This window comes from Pinus tabuliformis, chromosome 7 (assembly GCF_031772625.1).
Source record: "Pinus tabuliformis cultivar Carrire ecotype Pingquan chromosome 7, CPIR1, whole genome shotgun sequence".
NCBI classification, from domain to species: domain Eukaryota; kingdom Viridiplantae; phylum Streptophyta; class Pinopsida; order Pinales; family Pinaceae; genus Pinus; species Pinus tabuliformis.
The window spans coordinates 475,096,760-475,119,311 of NC_142293.1; positions in this window are offsets into that span (position 1 = coordinate 475,096,760).

Sequence of the window (22,552 nt, forward strand, 5' to 3'; positions counted from 1 at the left end):
AAATGAAATTCAATGAAATGAATTAATCATTTAATTTGTTAAAACCACTCAATATAATTATCATAGAGTAACTAATAATAAATACATTTGATTTTTTTTTTTTTTGAGAATTAATTTAATGTGTGAAGTATTATCTGTATTAAACATTTAATTTGTTAAAACCATTAAATATGATTATCATAAAATGGCTGATAATAAATACATATGATTTTATTTTTTTTAAAATTGGTTTAATGTGTGAAATATTATCTATATTAGATAATGTACAACATTTAGTTTTTCATAGAGTAACTAATAATAAATACATTTGATTTTTTATTTTTTTTGAGAATTAATTTAATGTGTGAAGTATTATCTGTATTAAACATTTAATTTGTTAAAACCATTAAATATGATTATCATAAAATGATTGATAATAAATACATTTGATTTTATTTTTTTTGAAAATTGGTTTAATGTGTGAAATATTATCTATATTAAATAATGTACAACATTTAGTTTTTACATTTTTTTGAAAAATAATTTATCTTTTAAATACTATCTATAAATTAACTATTAAATAATATACCATCTATGAATAAGTGATATATACTATTTATATTAAATAATGTACCATATATGAATAGATAACATTTTAATTTACCATATATAAATAAATTACAATAATGTAGCACTCTTTCATATCAATGTTTACCATGTAAAATGAATGTAAAGAAAATTGCTAATTAGCTAAGCATGTGAGTACTACATCTAGAAAATTAACAACACTGGTAAAAGCTTCACCTGCAACCTGTCCAAATGCAAAACCTCACAACCATCCAAAGCACCAAACTATTATGATAATGATCGAATGCATGATATGTCCGCTTTCCCTCAATAGATCCATCATTAAATAAAATCTAAATCCAAGCGGAAGTAGTTTTCCCAAACTCTATAAACCAAAAAAACCTCTTAGGACTCAACTCTAACTTCTTATTATGCCTGTAAATTTGTATGGCATAGACTGACCACCAATAAATTCCGCTTTTACGGTAGTGGGGAGGGTGAAAGATTCCAACCTGCCCACAGCATCATAAAAATGGAATAATTAAATTGAGAGAGGCGGACCATAGTCTTGAAATTTAATTTTACAGATGCTAAATAGAAATTGCGGGAGACCTTCGGCAAAGGAAAAACCTGTACTTTACTCTATCAGCCGGATGCTGGGTGGAAATTGGTGGAGACCTTCGGCAATGGGAGATCTTCACAGTACTCTGTCAGAAAAAGGAATAATTAAATTGAGAGAGGCAGACCGTAGTCTTGAAAATAAAATTTTAATTTTACTCTCGCAGCGGAAAGCTAAATAGAAATTGGGAGAGACTTTCTCTGAAACTCGTAGTTTAAGAAGGTGGAAGAGTTCCCTGGAAAGTTATGAAAATATTTGTTATATTTAAAGAAAATTTGGTAAGGATTTTTGTAAATCCAATTTATAGTTATTAAATTTCAATATTTTAGGTGTCTTAAAAGTTTTTGATGGTGCTGAATCTATTTTTAGGTGTTTTAAAAGTTTTTGATGGTGCTGAATCTATTTCCACCATCAAAAACACAATTCAAACACTGCGTCTACAAAACGTTTTGAAATTTTTTTACCCAAATTCCTGACACTTTTAACTATACTAGCAGCTCCTCTGCCTCGGTAGAGGATTCCTCCGTGAAATGCCTCAGTAGACGGCTGTTCCGTGAAATTGATGGAGACCTTGGGCGAAGGAAAACCTATACTTTACTCTATCAGCGGGATGCTAGATGCAAATTGGTGGACCTTCGACGAAAGGAGATCTTCACATTACTCTGTCAGAAAAATGGAATAATTAAATTGAGAGAGGCAGACTTTAGTCTCGAAAATTAATTTTACTCTGACAGCGGGAAGCTAAATAGAAATTGGGGGATATTATTAGGTAAAATATTATACTTACTGGATATTGCAGCAGAGGTAAAATATTATACTTATTGGATATCCTACATGACACATACCTGTAACCATGAATATACGTAATGGCTTTTATACTTGAATTTAGTCCATGATTGATTCATATAGATATATAATTTATGGTGTCTACTTGCCCCACCTGTGCGAGGCTCACAGAACCGGAGACCATGGGATGATAAGCGAGGTCACATCATTTGTGGCAGTGTACAGTCAAATTCATCTTGAAGAACTTATATCTCACTAGTCTCTGCCAGGGACTAGTTGGGGCTGGCAGGGACTATAGTAATCGGTTTTAGTCTATAGATAAAGATAAAGATATCTTAATTTAAAGTAAAGTTTTTTGAAATGACACATCAACCAATACAATATTTTTTATTTTAACTAAATTTCCCTGAAGTCTCTTGTGCTTTTAACCAATCAACAAAATCTTCTTCTTATTTGGCCTCAAACTGAGGCATACAGACTCAAAAGTTAGGAAAAAGTTGGGAGAAGTACAAGTAATTAAAACAACTTGACACCTGCATGAAGTAATGCTCTCTTTGCCTTAGTATTAATTTGCAACATTTAATGTTAAGAAAACTTATGGCATATCTTCTTTGAATGTGAAAGTATATTTTTGTTAACAATTAGACACATGTTATGCCATATAATTGACACATCTCTGGCATATGTGTCAATCTGGATAATTGCATGGCTCAATGTGTCATGGCTCAATGTGTCGGCATTAGCGAACACACCTCTATTTCATTTCATTCCTGTAAGATTCCTCTATGGGGCGACATAAATCCTTCGGATTACCTTACCGCTATAGGAGTTCCGATAGCTTTAAGACCGCTGCTTAAGTTTTCTTTCAATCAACTGGGGGACTCATTTAAACCTCTTAAGCAAGGGCGACCAAGCAGCTCAAGATTGATGTTCAGCTGTTCCCCGGTTTTGAAGCCCGCCCCAAACTCTTCGCTGCTACTGATCCTTACCAACCAACCTCTTCGATTGATCGAGTCAAGACCAGCGAGAAGGAAGCTCAAAAACCAATCTTCTTTCTTTAATCGGAGCTGTTATATGATAACTTTCTTTTGTCTTGTTTACACGCTTCGAATGCAATATTTTTCTGTTGGAAAACATATCCAAACGTACATTAATAACCCTGTAGCCTTATTCAAATTAACTCTTATCAAGTAACCACATTTGTAAATTGGACCTCTTAGTGCCTCATAGAGTAAACTGCAAGGCTATTCTAATTTCTAACTACTGTGATAAGTAGATGCACTAAAGCTCAACTGTTATGATATGCTTTATGATTGTATACTCTAGTTTGGTAGTTTTAGTGGATGCACAATTTATTTGTATAATCAAAACTGCTGTATTCCCAATTTAGTTATGGACGGATGATGAAACATAATGGTTCTTTACCATTACTGCCTAATTTATTTTCTTTTTACGATGTTCAGGTGGTGGGCACCCACGAAATTTGACCCAGTAAAGTCACCAATGCTATTTTTTGAAAAGGGAAAACCAATATTGCCCCTCAAAACACCTGAGGAGGGCCTAGACATGGTTCTTAAAAACATGGTATGTTGTTTTTTTCATTGGGCCCTTATGAAGTTCATGTTTGAAGTCTTACTTAAATAGTTTATATTTAAGGCTTTAGCTTTGAATAGAAGAGAAAATGAAGGTGCATAAAGGAATGTGATTTCCGATCAGAGTTACCTTATTTGTATGGAAGTTGCAACATGTCTTGTTTCAGGGTCTTCAACTTTTCAGGATAATGTGGAATCTGGATTTCTATTCATTCAGCAAATTTCTTCGTTGAAGTAAATAATGTCGGTGACCTGGATTTAAAACTAGATTCAGTGGTTCTCCATTTCATCCTGCTCATCCAATACATTTTCTTGCGCTTCTTTTCACCTGCTGTAGTTAGGAAGTGCATGAACTCTAGTTTGAAGAGTTAAATCTGGTGTTGTTGTACCAGTATTACCAATATCTTGGACTTGATGCGTCATGTAACCATCTGATTTCTGCACATCATAATCTGGATTGCGAGCAGTGATACCATAAACATCTTCTTTCGACTGCAAAATCGGAGCAATACCTGCAGTTTTGCAATGCGTTCAATGACGAGAAACATAAATTCAAAGTGTAGTGTGTAGAGCTATAGATATACCTGGAGCTGCAGGCACATCTTGCTATCTTCTCGCCATCTCTGCAGGAGATTTAGCTCTATGATCACTTGCGACACCTGCAAGCATGTTCGGATCGCGGGACGTGCATTGGACCTCAGTCTTTGGCGCTTCCGGTGCTTCCGGGTCCCTTGCGAGCTGAGTGCCATTTAACAAATTTCGAGCAAAAAATGCATTCAACTCAGGCGATACAGGGGATGGATTGGCCACTGCAAGAAAAAACCATGCTGAATAGCATTAATACTATTAAAATATAGAAACAACATTAATACTATTAAAGAATTATCGAAACAGAGAGAGAATTTCTTACAAGATCTGAAACTGTGCTGAACAGCATTAATACTATTAAAGAGTTATAGATTCAAAGAGCAGAATTTGAGAATTTCTTACAAGGTCTGAAACCTGGCTGAACAACATGAATACTATTAAAGAATTATGAAACAAAGAGGAGAATTTGAGAAGTTCTTACAAGGTCTGAAACCATGCTGAACAACATGAGTACTTTTAAAGGATTATAAGAACATAGAGGAGAATTGGAGAATTTCTTACAAGCCCTGAAACCATGTTGAACAACAGTCTTACTATTAAAGAATTATCGAAATAGAGAGAAGAACTTGAGAATTTCTTACAAGGTCTGAAATCATGCTGAACATCTCTTCCTTCTCTGGCTGATTCTGCAACATTTTGTCTCATCATCCACCAGCTCCACTGGCAAAATACAAGAAAAGAGAAGCCTTCGTTATCTGCATGGGCACTGTGCCTCTCCTTCCAACACCTGTCGTTGGAAACAGACAGAGCAATTTATAATCTGTACGTTTATTAAATTTCACCATTGTTTTGATTGCATCGGACTACCTTTGGGGGATCGGTTATGAACCTTCATTACACATATAACCTACTTGAATTATACCACTTAAAATACTCATTAACCTGGGAAAATAATTTACTATAACATTCAAAATAGGTTAATGAACTTAGTCTTTTGTATTTTACGCTTGGACTTGAATATGATATCTCTTTGTTTTCAATGATTAGGTATATTTTTCAAAGCAGTTCCGAAGCCTCCAATCTTATCGAGGCACAGCGTTGTCAACTTTGTAGTAGATACGGCACAAGTTTCTGTTTTGCCAACTGCCAAAGACAAGACCCACTTGGAACTCACTCTCTGATTGTGATGGTTCTAAGCCATGCATTGGCTATCTTTTTGCTTTAACCTTTATTCCGCAAGCCTATGCGACGTCTTTAACTTTAAAGTTTGCCTGGTACTGTTTAATATTCCAATCTTCTATTGTTTTTGCATAGCTATAACTTAGTCTTTGAAGTGAAATAAGGTTGTCGAACGGAGTTGGTTGATACGGTAGCTTATTATCTCTCTGTACTTTTTCTCCATCGCCGAGCTTGTTGGAGAAATGAAATGGTAGCCATCTGTTTATTTAGAATGCGAATGAAATTCATAAAAGTTTTAACATTTTAAGATCTGCTTTGAGGCGTTAAACTGCAAAGGAAGAGCATAATTGCCTAACCAATCGTTGGAGTTTCAATCGTGCATGATGTGAACATAAGTGTGCATTGGACTTCTTTTTTAATCCTTTAATAATGAACATAAATTCTGGTTGGTTTCATCTTTCATTTACTTATATATTATGCATTCATTTAACTTGGTTTATATCGGCACTGTACATCTATTTTAATAAATTTGAATATCCTCTATCGGTACTGTTGGAACAGCTTTGCAACTGGTAGATCTCGGTATCGATCTAGGAAACAAACTGCATTATATATTAACCGGGACTAGAATTGGCTCAGATGCTTCCATTGGATCGTCAAAAACTTGAAAAAGCTATATAGTCTAAATATATTGACTGGTTCAAGTTCAAATGCTCCTACTCGTGCATCTGGATCAGCAACCGGCACAGCGTAAACCGCTTCGTCTACTCCTTGGCGAGGTAATGCTATCCTTGGTTCTGCCTTTATCGCTGATAGGGCAACGTGGCATGTCAACGTGGCATATACGTAGAGTTCATGCGTATACATAGTGTTCACTTTAAGTACACTGGCAGGGACTTGCTGCTTCGCAGCTCACCTTGTTTATGCTATTATTGAAGGGTCCAATCTGATTTATTGGAGCTTCTTTTCCCAATATTAAACTTTACTGTAACTTTATTTGGAACACGGGATTTAATTCGCAGCAGTAAGTGTTTTTCACATCACTTTATAGTTTTATGGTATACTTTGGCACTTTGTGGAATTATGAATATAAAGTTTTATGGTATACTTCGGCACTTTGTGGAAGTGTGAATATAACACATACATTTTGTGTATGATATTTTAATTTTATGAATTCTTTGTTCAAGCAGAGTTATTTCAAATTATTAATCATCTCTATATAGTAAAACTTACATGAAAGGGTTTTTTATTATATTCGTTCCATTGTCTACTTTAAATCTTGTCTAATTATATCAATTATTTATTATATGATATTAATAAGCTACATTTATTTAGATCACCAAAATTGAAATGAATTTAAAATTATAAAAAAAACTAATCATACACTATATTAATGAATTATATAATTTCATTTTTAAAAAGCTTAGAGCGTTTTTTTTTTTTTTGACAAATTCGGTTGCTATATTAAAGGCTGAAAAAAGAGGAGTCAGTTCTCCTTGAGTACAATATGTTCTTGGTGATTTGGATCAAAGGAATTACAAAATGGGATCTTTCCTTGATCCTTGTTTTGCTGGTTTTTCCTCTAAAGCTTCCTAAGCTGCTATAGATTCTAACATATTGTAATGACCAAAATTTACAACTGCATAAGATATTTAATCTATTTCTATGTGGCTTATCTGCCTTGCCGTGGACTCTTCCGGATTTGGGTTCGGTTCTATCTGCTTTTCACTGGAGGAACTAGCTGCTGCCTTTTTCTTTTTATCCATCATGTACTGTAGTATTGCTATGGATTCCTCAGCATGGCTACAACGGTTCGACAGATTTCTGAATTGCTCGTGGAGAGAGGCTACCCTGTGCAGAAAGAGATCTATCTATGCTCTGTATTTCTCATTGATGGTGCGGTATTGATCCTCCATTCTGGTCCCCAAATTCCTGACTTGATTCTCCAAGGTGCACTGTTGCGCCCTTACTTCCTCCAGTTCGCTTGCAGGTCCACACAATGGAAGCAATCCTTGGAGCGAGCCATGCTTTCTTCAATGTTGTTGTTGTCCAGAATCCCTGCAGCAATTAGAGAACCAAAAAACAGGGGAGCCCGGCCTTGCGTGGAGACGATGGTGGTCAAACAGGAGCAGAGTGGCACTATCCAGAGGTTTGGATAGACGCGGGGGGAGTTAGGATAGCTTCTGAGGGAAACGCTAAAAATCGATAAGGAAGACGAGACAGAGAGGACTTTACAGAACTGATGCTCGGGGAGGTAACAAAGCACTGTGTGATGGAGAGGGCGATTTGGGGCACAATAAATAAGGGGAGAGTGCGTTGATCGGAGGCGGGAGAGGTTCATGCTTATCGCGTTGGAGGTATGGCATATCTGCAGTAAGGACTGGAGCGTATCCTGCAAAGCTCGAGGATCGGGTCTGAGAGGATGTATACCGGTAGGGGTATTGGGGCTTTCAATGCTCTTGATCGTTTCATGAATTTCATATCTCTTCAGAATATTCACACCATAATCTGTTCTGCTGTCGGCCCAGATTGCATGATTCATCGCAGTGATTCTGTCAGTGATGCCATGCTTGCTGCTGAGGAGATGTGATTGTGTCATGGTAGAGGTTGGAATGACATGCTGGAGTTACAACTTAGAATGCCGATGGGTCTTTCACATGCTTTGTTGGCACGCTCATCTGCTTTTTTATTCATGTTAAGGGAGAATATGGTAGTATTTGATATCTTCCATTGCCTAATGGAGGATCTGATTGCGTTTGTTAATTTGCTGAAGGAGGATATTTGGTGTATTTTGCTGGTGCACCATGAGACGAATAACGACTGAAGAGTCCCCAAACACCTTCGCCTTTTTTATTCCTAGCTTACTTAACTGGGTGAGGCCCTGGAACAGAGCTAATGCTTCGGCTCTGTTGTTAGAGTTCTTCCCGAGACCCCATTCGTAATGGAGAATACATTCTCCATTGGCGTTATAGATAAGCCCTCCTGCTCCAGCTAGACCTGGATTTGACTTGGATGCCCCATCGAAGAATAAGTGGAAGATGTTACTGTTGTATATCCAATTGGCAAATTCCTCCTCTTTTAGTCTCAGTTTCCATGTACTGACTTCTCCTTTTGCTTGAGCCTCCCTGCTGCAGGTTTCCTGAGCATTGGTATTGTTCTCCAGGATGTAACTGATTGAGTTTCGCTCCTCTATGCTGTAGTTTGTTGCATCTATCTTGCCAGTGGTGTTACTTGAAATTGTTTCTAGTGCAAGTGTTTTAGCTTTGAAGCATATTTTACAAATGTTTGAGCCTTTATCCTGGAAGACTTTATGGTTTCGAGCCTTTAGCCAGAGTAGAGTGAGTGGGAGGGTGTTCCATACTCTCTTCACCAGATTGCTTCTTTTTTCTTTCCAGGGGCAATCTTTCCTCCATTTATATATTGTCTCGGCTATAGTGGGCTGGGGTTCCCAATTTATATTTCCAATTAAAGCCATTTTTCCCCAACAGCCAACAGCAACAGGGCACTCTATGAATAAGTGGTGCATCTTTTCCTCTGAATTGCAACAGTTCGGACATCTGGAAGGACCAATGATACCTCTTCTTCTTAGATTTTCAGCTGTTAGAGTTTTACCTTTCAATACGAGCCAAATGAAGAATTTTATTTTTGGAGGAGCCTCTGCTTTCCATACTATTTTCCAATGATTCCAAAGGCCTATTTGATATATGCTATTGCAGAGGTATTGATGACCGGCTTTAACTGTGTAGTTTGTTCCAGATGCATCCCATCGAAACCCATCCATTTCACCTTCTTGAATGGGAGCCTTGCTGTGAAGAAGCATCTTCAGAGAGTTGATACTGGATTCTAATGCATTGGGAAGCTCTGGAAAATTCCAGCCAATCCAAGCATGGGAGAGGGATTCCCATCTTGAGATTTGAGACAAATGGAAGAATCATTTATTGTTAAGCCAACTTATAACAGGAGTTGCCTCTACATTCGTGCCTAGAGGTTGCTGCCCCTGAATTTTGTCTGTTCCAAAATTAATGCTGGTTCCCCCGCCAGGGACTTTTGAGATGTTTTGATGCATAAGTGGAAGGGCCTTCTTGCAAATTTTCCAGATTTTTATAGATTCTTTGTTAGGGATGTTGGAGTCTAAAAGTTGCTGTCTTGGACAACTCAAGTATTTTACCTCCAATACCTTTTTCCACCACACTGTAGGTCCTGTGATCAATCTCCATATAATTTTTGCGCCAAAGGCCAAATTTAGGAGCTTTGGTGATCTGATGCCGAGTCAGCCTCTGTCTTGGGTTTGGATTACATTTTTCCAGCTAACTAAGTTGAACTTATTCTTATCAGTTTTTCCCCCTTGCCAGAGGAAATGTCTAAGAGAAACTTCCATTTTATGATGAAAAATAGCTGGAGCTTGATATAAAGAAAAGCGATAGATAGGAAGTGAAGCAATACCTGATTTAAGGAGAATTAGTCTGCCTGCTGGATTCAACCACATTGTATCCCATTGCTGCACTTTCCTCTTAATCTTGTCAAGGATTCCATTCCAGGTTTCGGCCTTCAAGGGCCCCATGCTTATAGGCATACCTAAATAGGAAAAGTGGGTCTATTCCAGGTTGCATGTGACTCCAAATATGCTTGCAATGCTGTGTATAACATGATTTGCAGTGTTCCATCCATAGATGTAGCTTTTGAGCTGATTGACTTTGCCTCCAGAGTACTCCATGAATTGGTCCAGGAGTTTCTTGAATCGCCTTGCTATTGTGGTGGATGCTCCCCCAATTAGCAAGGTGTCGTCAGCGAACTGAGAATGGTTAATATTCTTTGCTCCATTCCCAAATTTGACTCCAGTAATGAGCCCTACTCTGCGATTGTAATCTAAGGCTTGGTTGAAGGATTCGGCCATGAGGATGAACAAGTAAGGTGATAGGGGGCAGCCCTGTCTTAGTCCCCGAGAAGATTGGAAAGCTTCACAGGCCCTCCCATTGATCAGGGGGGAAATCCAAGGCCCAGAAATGCAGGCTGCAATCATGGTGATAAAGGATGACTCAAATTCCATTTTGTATAGGACAACAAAAAGGAAAGAGTGTCTCACTCTGTCGAAGGCATTTGCAAGATCCAGCTTTAAGACAAATCCTTTTTCCTTCCTGGTTAAGCTTGAGTGGATGGCTTCTTGGACAAGAAGAATGGAGTCAGTGATATGCCTGTTGGGGAGGAAGCCTCCTTGATTTTCAGAAATCAAAGAGGGAAGAAGAGGTTTAAGTCTGGTTGCTAGGATTTTGGAGACAATTTTATAAGACGAGTTACATAAAGAAATTGGTCGGAATCTAGAGAAGGAGGAAGGGCGGTTTTCTTTAGGTATGAGAGCAAGATAAGTAGAGTTAGTGAATCCTCCTATCTTTCCTTTTTTCATCACCCAACGGATCATCTTTATCAGATCTTTTCTTATCAATGACCAATATTCCCTGAAGAAGCAGATGGGGAATCCATCCAGGCTTGGGGCCTTGTCAGGATGCAAGCTCCAAATGGCTGCCTTGACCTCCTCTTCCTCTATATCTTTACTGAGCTTGTTATTCATTTCCTGGGTAACCCCTTTAGGCAGATGCTGGAGCAAACCTAAATAGTCTTCCTCCTCTTTACTTTCGGTTAGAAGATCCCTATAGTGCTTGGTGGCAGCTTCCTTTATAATTTCCTGAGTGTTGTATCGGTTTCCTTCATTGTCCGAGATTATGCTTACTGTATTCCTGAGCTTTCTAACAGTAGCTTGATTGTGGAAGTATGTTGTATTTTTATCTCCTGCTTGTAGCCAAAGTTGCCTAGATTTCAGGTGCCATTTTATCTCTTCCTCCCTGTTACTTTGGCTTAGCTATGCATATAAGTTGCCTTCATGGTCTTTGTTGTGCTGGGATAGTCCTTGTGCTTCTATTTTTTGCTGAACATCTTCTAGCTCTCGTTTGACTTTCTTTTTGTTCTCTTCAGGTTCCTAATAACTGTCCCTAGCCCAATCTTTTAGTGCCTGCTTGACTCTTTTAAACTTTGATTCCAAAATAAAGCTTGGAGAGCCTTCGATATGTTGGATCCATGTCGTTTGTATCACTTCTCTAGCTGCTGGTATCCAGTTCCAAAGGGGGTTGTATTTGAAGGGGATGGGACCAAGAGGGCAGTGATTTTGCAGAGTCAACGTAATAGGGTAATGATCAAAGGCCGATGTGTTGAGAATATTAGAGTAACCCGCTAAGAAAGAGGAGAGGAAAGCTATATTGATAAGAAATCTATCTATACGTTCCATTATGTTACCAACCCCGATCCTTCGATTGCTCCAAGTGTATCTGCGATTTTTGGGGATAACATCAACTAAATCGTGCTCCCGGATGATGGTTTTTAGCCGGCTTCTGGAAGGATCACGAGTGAAGGTGCCTCCTCTTTTTCATTAGCATGAAGGATCAGATTGAAGTCTCTTGCAACTATGAGATTGGTGTTTTGTTCGCCTTCTATGCTTGCCTTTAGATCGTCCCAATAGATTTCTTTTTCTCTGTAATGGTTGGGAGCATAAACGTTGTAAATGGTTACTGTTTGACTGCCTGTTCTGCTATCAAGGGTGGTTTTGATCCAGTTCTGATGAATGTTGGTAGAACTGCAAACCCATTTGTTGTTGTCCCATATGGTTACAATGCCTCCGGAAGCTCCTCTTGCTTCACTAATGCTTCCAAAAAACTGCCTTTGCTGGCTTATTATTTTTTTCATCTCGTGCTGATCTTGTTTTGTTTCTTGTATTAGCATGATTTCAGGTTTTTCATTGTGAATTAGATCTCTGAGGGCAGCTAGCTTGGAGGGGTGCCCTAAACCCCTGCTGTTCCAAGAAAGAACTTTCATCATGAGACATTGGGCGTATGGAGAGGTGCTCGCCTCTCTTGGCCTTTGCTGCTTGTTTCTTTTTCCTGATGCCCATGAATGAAGGATTCTATTGGGGTTTGCGTGCCCATAGAAATATCTTTTTGGGCGCTCTCATCCCTCTGTTGCCTGGCTGAATTTCTGCTCGATCCCTGTTTTTTCGAAACATCACTAGCTGCTCCATGTTCCTTAGAAGAGCTTTTGGTGATTCTGGATGAAAGAGGATCGGGAGGGGGCTGAGAGGAGAAGGAAGGAGGATGCTGAGAGATTGGGGGCTCAGAGGAGGGGAAATCTGGGGCAGATTCTACCTCAGAGAGGATAGCGAAGGGATTGGTAGAAGGAGGAAGGGGCGGTTCCGGGGGTTGAAGATCTGAGTGTAAAGGGGAAGAGGAGGAAGGGCGCGGATTGGATGGTCCAGGAATTTCAGGGTCCAAAGAGGGCTTGGAGGGGGGGATGGTTTCTTCTTTTTGATTGTTTCCCAGTGGCCTTCCTGCTCTTCATTGTCTACATTAACAATTTTTGTGCATTTGTTAGCGAAATGCCCATATTCATGACATACCTTGCATTTAAAAGGAATCTGTTCGTAGTCCAATTGCTGGATATGGCTCCAATCATCCACTTTCAGCTTTATCGCTTCCGACAATCCTCGACCTAGATCCACTTCAACACAGATCCTTGCGCATGCTTGCATGTTGTCCTTGGGCTCACTGTGATCGATGTACTTGCCAACAGCATTCCCTATTGCCTTGACTGAATCATCCCCCCAGCAGTGCAGAGGAAGGTGAGGTAGGCGAACCCAGAATGGAACGGCACTTGGGATATCCAGTTCTGGGTCGAAATCAGGTGTCCATTTGTTGAGATAGAGTCCCCTTGAGTCCATGAAGTATGGCCCGTTCCTGAATATCATATATTTGTCCTCCTTTGATTCAAAATGAAATGTGTAATACCCTTTGCCACAAAATCTGATGGATATTTTCCCTTGGATCTTGTCTGACCAGTTTCGCTCGACCCACCTTTGAACTGTTCTGGGCGATGGCCAAAGCCCTGTAAATTTCCCGATTAATCCTTTCTCGGCAAGGGAAAGGGCTGCCATGCGAGGAATAGTTGGCGGCAGTTGAACTTCCTGCAGCACATCGAGTTTCTTGACAAATTTCGTGGAAACAGGTCTGGGTCGTTGCGGGGGGAGGGACTTCACCAGTTCAGAGAACGCTCTTTGCGGATCAAGATCCTCGTGGGACGGATTCGAAGGGCCCATGGCTGGGCCGAGGCCCAGGTCGAAGAAAATCAGAGGTTAGGGGTGCGTAGTTCAGGAGCGCACGCAGCGCAGCAACTCAACCATTAAAAAGCTTAGAGCGTTTTTAATACTAGAGAAAAAATAGAAAAAAAAACAACAACAACAACAACAACAAAAATTATAAAATAGTAAAAAGTATAAAACCAAGAAAGTGAAAAAATAAAATAAATTTAAGAAATGAGCAAAGAAATAAAATATATATATATATATATATATATATATATATATATATATATATATATATATATATATATATATATATATATATATATATATATATAGATATATTTTAAAATTTATCGAAATAATGAAATTATTTTTAAAAACTAAATAAATAAAAATCCATCCAAATAATTAATTCTTGTTACACGTGAAAAAAAGGTATTCCCATCATTTAATTTTTAATTTACATAAGCTTACAAGTATTAATAGTGTGCATGCATTACTATATCAAGAATAGCAAAATATATGTGATGAAACAATTAATGAATATATTGCAACATTAAAAAATTAGAAAAATACAAATTAATCCCATCTTAAAATTATATTATGTAGTGTGTTTTGCTGAGAGAGAACATCTAAAGAAATTTGATCCCTTAAATAATTGATAGATTCAATTTTAAGATGGATCGACACTAGTTAATAATAATATAAGTTTATATCATGCAAAATTTCATTCACCTTTACAATAGAATTTGGTATGAACAAAGCAATGAATATAATGCTACATTAAAATTTTAAAAAAATACAAGTCAATTACATCTTAGATGGCACTAAATTAAATTAAAAAAATAAATAAATCACATGCATAAATAGATATGTATGTGACAACATCTAAAAAATATTAAACCAATATTCATACATCTTAAACCTAGATATATCAAGCATTTAGAGGTATAGAGTTTGTTAGTGTGTAAATTTTATTAATATAAAGGAATTAATACATAACATGGAATTAAACGATAAAAAAAATTACATTTTAAAAAATTGATCTCTTTAGGTGCTCGATAGATTCAAGTTTGAGATGAATATGAGCTAGTTAATAACAATATAATTTCATATTATGCAAAACATTTCATACATTTACAATGTAGTATGAATAGAAGTCGTGAAGAAAAAACCAATGAACATATTATTGCATTAAAAAAAAATACAACTCAGCCCAATCTTAAACAACATTAAATTAAATTAAATTAAATAAATCAATAGCTACATACAAACATATGTATGTGACAACATTTAAAAAAAAATCATCTAAGATCCATATTAAAACCAAATCTTTCAAGCATTTAGAGGTATAAAAGTTGTTAGTGTGTAAATATTTTAATATCAAGGAATTGATCCATAGCATGGAAGTAAATGATAAAAAACTTACACATATAGATATTTTATCCTTTTCAATTTTTAATATTCAAATTTAATATGGATTTAAGCTAGCTAATAACAATGCATATGTCTTTTTAGTACACAAATTCATATCATGCAAAAACTCCCTCACCTTTACATGTATGCAAAGAAAATATCTATCATGAAGATTATTTTCCTCTCTTAGGAACACTCAATGTCCCTAAGCCCATCGTTTTTATGCAAAACCACCTAACAATACCTAGAATACCATTTGGGGATCAAAGACCCCAAAGAAAGTGTTGGGTCCCTATAATACTAGTGATTACCCCATTACTATTGTAGTTGTATCCCTTATTAATATTGTTGTGGCCCTATTGTCCCCATATTGTTATTACTGTGCCCCATAGAATCCCTCTATTGTTATTTTTGTGGCTTTATATTATTATTGTTAGGTCGGCTGGGTTATATTGTGACTCCTTAGACTCCTATATATGGAAAGGAGGTTTTGTCATTTGAATCATCGAAGAATTGTTCATTTATGTAATGTAGAGGTTGCCCCCTCGAAGAGGCTGAATTCTAAGGTATCGATTGTTGGGCCTCACAATGGTCCCTATTTTCACTCCATTATTCACCGATATCTCCACATTTTACCTTTATGTCACCTCCATTCCACCTCCACATCATTACATTTACCACATTATTGGGTTATAACTATGCGTTTCCAAAGTTTATTAATTCTTAATATTTTTAAGTGAATTTATGGCTAAACTTTAGAAAATAATATGCTTATACTTATACCTAACAATTAGAATGAGTTTGTTGACATGTGTAGGTACAAAGGAAGCTTCCAGGGCATCTTTATGTGGCCTTGAATGATCAAATTCGAATTTGATAAGATAAGCCTCATGGAAAAGATCATGGAGAAAATCATGGACCTCATGGAGGAGATCATGGAGGATAGGGTTATGTGTCTAGATGGTTGAGAAATGTATGGAACTAAAAGATAGATTAGTGGATCATCATTATGAGTTTGTTATCTCATCCTATTGTATAAATAGGAGTACCTCCTCCATTCCAAAGGGGAGGACTCTTAGAGCATTGTATCCAACTTATGATGGCATAGAATAAAGCTTCATTTTTCATATATTTCCACTATGTAGTTTTAGATATAAGTTGTACATATATTTCAATTATGTAGTTTTAGATTCAATTTTCCTTAATGTAGTATATGGAATAATTTGTCTTGTTCTTAAGAGAATTGAGCTCACTCTAAAAGGATGAGAGAAACATTTTATTTCATATTAGATCTTATTTCATTTAACTGCTTTGATGTTTGAAGGTTTGTTTGTGATTGATGAATGAGTTTTAAATTAAAATCTTATCAGCATATGAGGGAACAACCAAGGGTCTAAGTTAGGCTCTCCCTCTATTTGATTTGCATGATAATTGAAATTCATTCTTTTGCTTTTATGTTTCAAGTATCATATGAGGAGATACCAAGAGTCTAAGTTAGGCTCTCTCTCCATTGATTTATATGATAATTGAAATTCATTCTTTTGCTTTTATGTTTCAAGTATCATATGAGGAGATACCAAGAGTCTAAGTTAGGCTCTCTCTCCATTGATTTATATGGTAATTGAAATTCATTATTTTGTTTTTATGTTTCAAGTCATTTCATTTCTTATGCTTATGAATGACTCTTAGTTTAGTTTGGATTAGTACATGAGAGGACAATCAAGAGACTAAGTTAGTCTCTCTCTCTCTACTTGAATCTGAACAATAATAAAGTTCATTCTCTTGTCTTCATTTCAAGTTTTTAGTTTCATGTAAATTAATGATTTCTCTATGATACTGTAGGGAAGGACAACCAGGACCTCCTTAGTTAGGAGCCTCTTCCCTTGCATATTATATTGAATCGTAAATAATTTAGCTAGACATAGAGTTAGTTGCCTACTCTTGCATATATATTGCTGGCACCATCACAAGCTTACGAGTTTCCCTAGTTGATAATTTAATGCAGCAATTTAAGCCCAATAAATTGCCCAACATTTTGGCGCCGTTGCCGGGGATGGTGCTAAGGGATTAGGCATTAGAATTTAATTCAGTATTTATTTTTCTTTAGATAAAATAACTTGTGAGACCTGGTGACAGCAGGATCTTCATAAGGGAATTCATGTTTGAGTTTTCTGATGATTTAGTGTTTAGCTAGTTTTAAATTTTGTCTTTTCAAAAACACCCCCCTGCATGAATAAAAACAAATCAAGTGATTAGTATGCTCTCTTCCTGCGCTTCGTGCGATCAGGAAGATCAGAAAGTCTATTGATTTTGTTCAAATAAAAATACCCTTGCTGGCAAGCTAATTTGCAAAAAGACAATAAAGAATTTTGTGAAAAAAAAAACATCTTTAGATTTTTTTAGATGAAATTTAGTTTTTTTAATTTTAGATTTAAAAAAAAAAATAAAAAAAAAAATTAGTTTTTTAGTTTTAGATTTTAAAAAAATAAAAAAATTTAGTTTGTAATTTTAGATTTAAAATAAAATAAAATAAAAATAAAAATATTCCACAAAATAATAATAATATATGTATCATAACACATATTATTATTATTAAAAAAAAACTAACCATTTTTTTTAGATATTAAAAAAAAAATTTAACCATTTTCTTTGTTTTTTTTAGATATATACATATTATTATTATTAAAAAAAAAAAAAAAACATTTTTTTTGTTTTTGTTTTTTAGATATTAAAAAAAAAAAAGTAACCATTTTCTTTGTTTTTTTAGATATTTAAAAAAACTAACCATTCTTTTTTTTGTTTTGTTTTTTTAGATATTTAAAAAAAAAAAAAAAATGCAAAACATCCGTGATGAACGCTGCACCAAATGTGAAACCTAGCTTTTCATGTGCATCATTCCTTCATTTGAGGTTAGAGTTGTTTTCCATTCGGATTTTCTTATAAATCCTCTGGCATCGATTCAGGAAGGAACATGGCGAACTTCAAAATGTTCCCTTTTGCTGCAAATTAACAGCGCTGGTATTGCAAAGACTGCTTTGATCGAAAATTTGACGTCGATGCTCACGAATTTCTGGTTAAATGCTTCAATTCTTTTTTTGATGAATTGAAGGGAATAACAGGCGGCCTCATCAATTGGAACAGCTTCAGGGTTCTTCAGCAAGGCGTGAGTATTGAAGAATTTAAGGAAAGAGCCGATGGATTTAGAACAGAAACCTTTAAAGTCCCAGAAAGATTGTATTTTCCGCATCTGTCGTATAATTTGAGGCCCTGAACAGATATTTTCGTGTATCTGTTAACGATTGCTCAAGAATTGTTGTATCTGCATTAATTTTGCGGTCAGGTACACTACGAGTTGAATTGAGTGCCGAATCTCTCGGCTTTGTTCTGGTTTAAAAAAAATTATCTTTGTACATATGCACGTTGTTGAGGATCCATGCTACCATGATAAAATGCAACTTTGTGCGCTAATTCCTGTAACCGTTCTGAAAGCTTTTCACAATCCATCCGAGATAGACGATAAATTATGCCACATTCATCATGGTGGTTCTTTCTCACAAATTTGTCTATGTCCTCAATACATTTCTTTGTCATTGGCATAACAGAATACCTCAAATTAGATCGGTTAAACAAGCTTTCAAGATGTCTTAGCAAATTATCACTTCTTGCAATCTTCTCTGGCATGCACTGATAGATGAAATGAGTGTTGTTTCTACAAAGGAGTACAGATCAATCATGACAACATGAAATTCCCTTCAGAATGGGATTTCTAAGATTCGATCCTTGGTCTGTTGCTGTGATCTGATCGCATTTTATTGGGGGTTTAGGATTTAAGCTTTTTCTGCTAATGGCATCAATGAAAGGAAAATCTCCAAGCCACGATGAGCCCGATCGGATCAAGGGACCTTGGAGCCCCGAGGAGGAGGCAGCGCTGCAGCATTTTGTTCAGAAATACGGCCCACGCAACTGGTCCCTGATCAGAAAAGCGATCCCCGGCCGATCTGGCAAGTCCTGCAGGCTCCGATGGTGCAACCAGCTGAACCCCAAGTCGAGCACCACCCCTTCACTCCTGACGAGGCATTCCAGGACGACATTTCGATTCCCTTCGACGATTTCAGAAACGATTATGCACCAGCTTTTGTTGATGAAATAGTGTCGAATCCACAGATCTCCAATGGCGGATCTGCAACAACAAGTGGAATTCAAAAGATGTACAAGGAAGTTCTTCGAATAATAAGCAAATCATGACGCCAGGTGCAAGTCCTGGGCGATTGTTAGCAGAGACACAGCTTCAGAACGAATGAAAATGAGCAATAAAAATACGGAGACTTTACCCTGATGATGCACAACAGCAGTGAGGCTGAACTGATTTGGAACAACAATGGCTTGTGATGAATCGGATTGAGCATCGCATTCACCATTGGAGCAAGTGACAGCATCAAAACTGTGGCATTTTAGGCATAAAAAAATGCCTGAATGAAAACTCAGGCCACATAACCCCACACGCCTGCAGATAACAAAATCCCGATTGCCACAGCAAGAAATTGCTGAGCCTTGTCTCTCCGGATGTCCTGATCAACAAATCTGGATCCGGACACCCGGCCGTGTACAAATGCCTCTCAATATCTTCAACCGTAACACACTCACAAGATGCAACTGATGCGGCTGCTGAAGAAGAAAGTTTAAGAAGAGAATTTGAAGCAGAAGGACACATAATTGCCCCAAAATAGAAGCCATTAAATCAGAAGGAGCTGCAGGATTGCGTGTATTTATATGCGGCCTTGTCCGAAACAATGAGGTTGTACCCCTCCGTCCCGATAGACCACAAGGGTGTGGTGAATGACGATGTGCTTCCAGACGGAACGTGCATAAATCCTAGGATGAGGTTTTTTTTACAGTATATATTCTTTGGGCCGCATGGAGAAAATCTGGGGGCCGGATTGCTTTGAATTCAAGCCGGAGAGATAAATCCATAAGAACAATGATGGGCAGGCGATGATTAATCACGAATCTGCGTACAAATTCGCGGCCTTCAATGGCGGGCCGAGGGTGTGTTTGGAAAAAAACATGGCGTACATGCAGATGAAGGCCGCGGCAGCCGGGATTCTGAAGAGATTTCAGGTTCGAGTGGTAAAAAAAATCAATTGGATATCACTGATACTCACCATGAAGCACAGCCTCAATCCACTCCTCACCATGATACTCACCGTGAATTTGGTAAGGCGACCGCCAACGTTGCCCTTGATCTCCGACTCGTCCACTGATTTTGAATGAATAATGGCCAATAAAAGATGAATTTTGGCAACATATATCCTTTCTTTTATAATTTATTTTTAGAAATTTTCCTTATTTCCACACCTCCGGAGGCGAAGTGGCATTGGAATTTAATAGATGAAGTGAAGGGAATCCGGAGGCGAAGTGGCGTTGGAATTTAATAGATGAAGTGAAGGTAGGCGTAGGTCTCGTGCTCCCATGAAGGAGGGTGAGTGTGAGGGAGATCTGTTACTCTTACTCTCTGACGACACAGCACAAGGCAACGCACGGAGGAGATGCATGCCTTGATGATGAAGAAGAAAATCTTGTCATTGTATTTTTTTTAAATTTGAGTGTCAGGCTCGCTGCCCACATGCACGTGTCCAGAATCCAAAAGACACAGTCCACAGAAATCAGAGGCAGAGGTTTGGGACTCGGTTTGTTTGTTTTATTTTATCTCTCCCCCGCGCCTCGCCTCGCCTCGCTTGCTATGCTATATAGCTGGGTGATGGGTTGGGTGTTGAAAGCCCAGCAGTTTTCAACGTACACTCAGAGTGATGGGAGTCATGCCATAATCATGGCGGTTTTTTGTTGGAACTGATCCTCGACGAGGGTTGCAGATTTTGGTGAGGCAGTAGGGTCATATATGACTCTCCCTTTTGCAAATCTTTACTTTACCCTCGCCGTCGCCCGCACATTTAGCTGAGGCCTTTTAACCCCGGGGCGTTACTTGCTTTTGGACCAGTAACTCCCAGTTGTCCACAACCAGTTTGGGCTGAAATACAATATTTATGAAAGCAGGGCTCTGCCTGTTTGTTTGTTGGTTGGTTGGTTGGTTTTGTTGGGTAGTTTGCCTATTGAAATCGATCCATAATGATGGACGTGGATCGAAGATTGAATCCGGGGCACAGTCAACCCCCAAACTGTGCGCCTTTTAACTGCAGACCTTAAGAGGCTCTATGCGAGGGCCAACAAGGGGCCAAATGCCCCTGCATCTCTTCGCAAGGGATTGGTTTACTGATCGTTTGAAATAATAAATTGAAAACAATTGTTTTTAATTTTTAAATAAAATAAAAACATTTTGTGTGTTGTTTTTTATTTTATTTAAATAACAATAAAAAATAGTTTGTGTGTTGTTTTTTTATTTAAAAAAAAAAAAAAAAATTTTGTTGATTTATTTAAAATTTTGGATAATAAAAAAAATCAAAACACAAAATAATTTTTATTTTTATTTTTAATAAAAAAAAAAAAAAAAAAAAAAACTTTTATTATTATTGTATTTTTAATTAAAAAAAAATTATTATTGTATTTAAAAAAAAAAAAAACTAACTTCTTTTAGAAATTTTCTTTATTAGGATTTGATAAATAAAATTTTGTTGATTTTTAAAAATATTTCAACTTAAATAATAAATTAAAACATTTATGTTTTTAATTTATTGTTTAAAGAAAAAAAATCTAAAACAATAAATAAAATCAACATATCTAAAAAAAACAAAAAACAAATTATGTTTTTATTTACTTTAATATTTTCTTTTCTTTTTTTTTTGTTGTTCAAAAAAAAAAAAAAAAATATTTCACAAAATTCACACAACTTTGAAAATAAAAAATGGAATACTTGGAAACAAATTTCAAAAATCGATTTATCAAACATTGGAGGATTCTTCTTTCGATAGTTTCAAGTTGGCATAAACTCATCACATGGTTCTTGTATGCTTTATGATGCACTAATATGTAGAACAGAACAGATATTTCTCATGTCAATCTTTTTGCCAAACACATTTCAGAAGTTATCTGACAGGGAGTACTATTTTTCACGGTTGTTTTTAAAATTGGATTGAAATTGATATCATGAATTGAGTTACTTTCAACGCTTTGATTTTTCCTAAATCTATTTTATTTGGTATGAAATTTTTGCGTAAGACTCATGAAGGAAATGCGCAATTCTTCTTGAACAAACTTATGTTTTCTTTCTGCCAAGGTTTTTTACAGGTTACAGGATAACACAGTGATCATTCAGGAGATTACATTGTGACGACAATTAGTCTTCCAAAGACTAAATTCATGAAAAATTCTGAAGACAAATCCATCTCCACTACCTTCCACCTCCCTTTCTGAAAAAGATTTTGAATTCCACCAATTGTACATCCATAAAGCGTGACACTTCCATATCCATTTTTCACAGCAAGAGTTCATATTCATACATCTTGCATTTCCTTACATCCATCCATTTTCCTTGTCATTACCATTCCCCTTCATTTCCGCCAATAAAAACCTACTTGAGTCAAAGTCCTAGAGTCTAAGTATCATTGAAACAACACCTAGAGGCTTGCATGCCTTAATGGCAAGTACTCTTGCCAATGAACAATGGGAGTACAATAATATCCCTTGTTCGTTGGATCTTGTGGGTGACTCGAGCATGACAAAATTATTCGTACCTACAAAGATGTGTTAGGCATC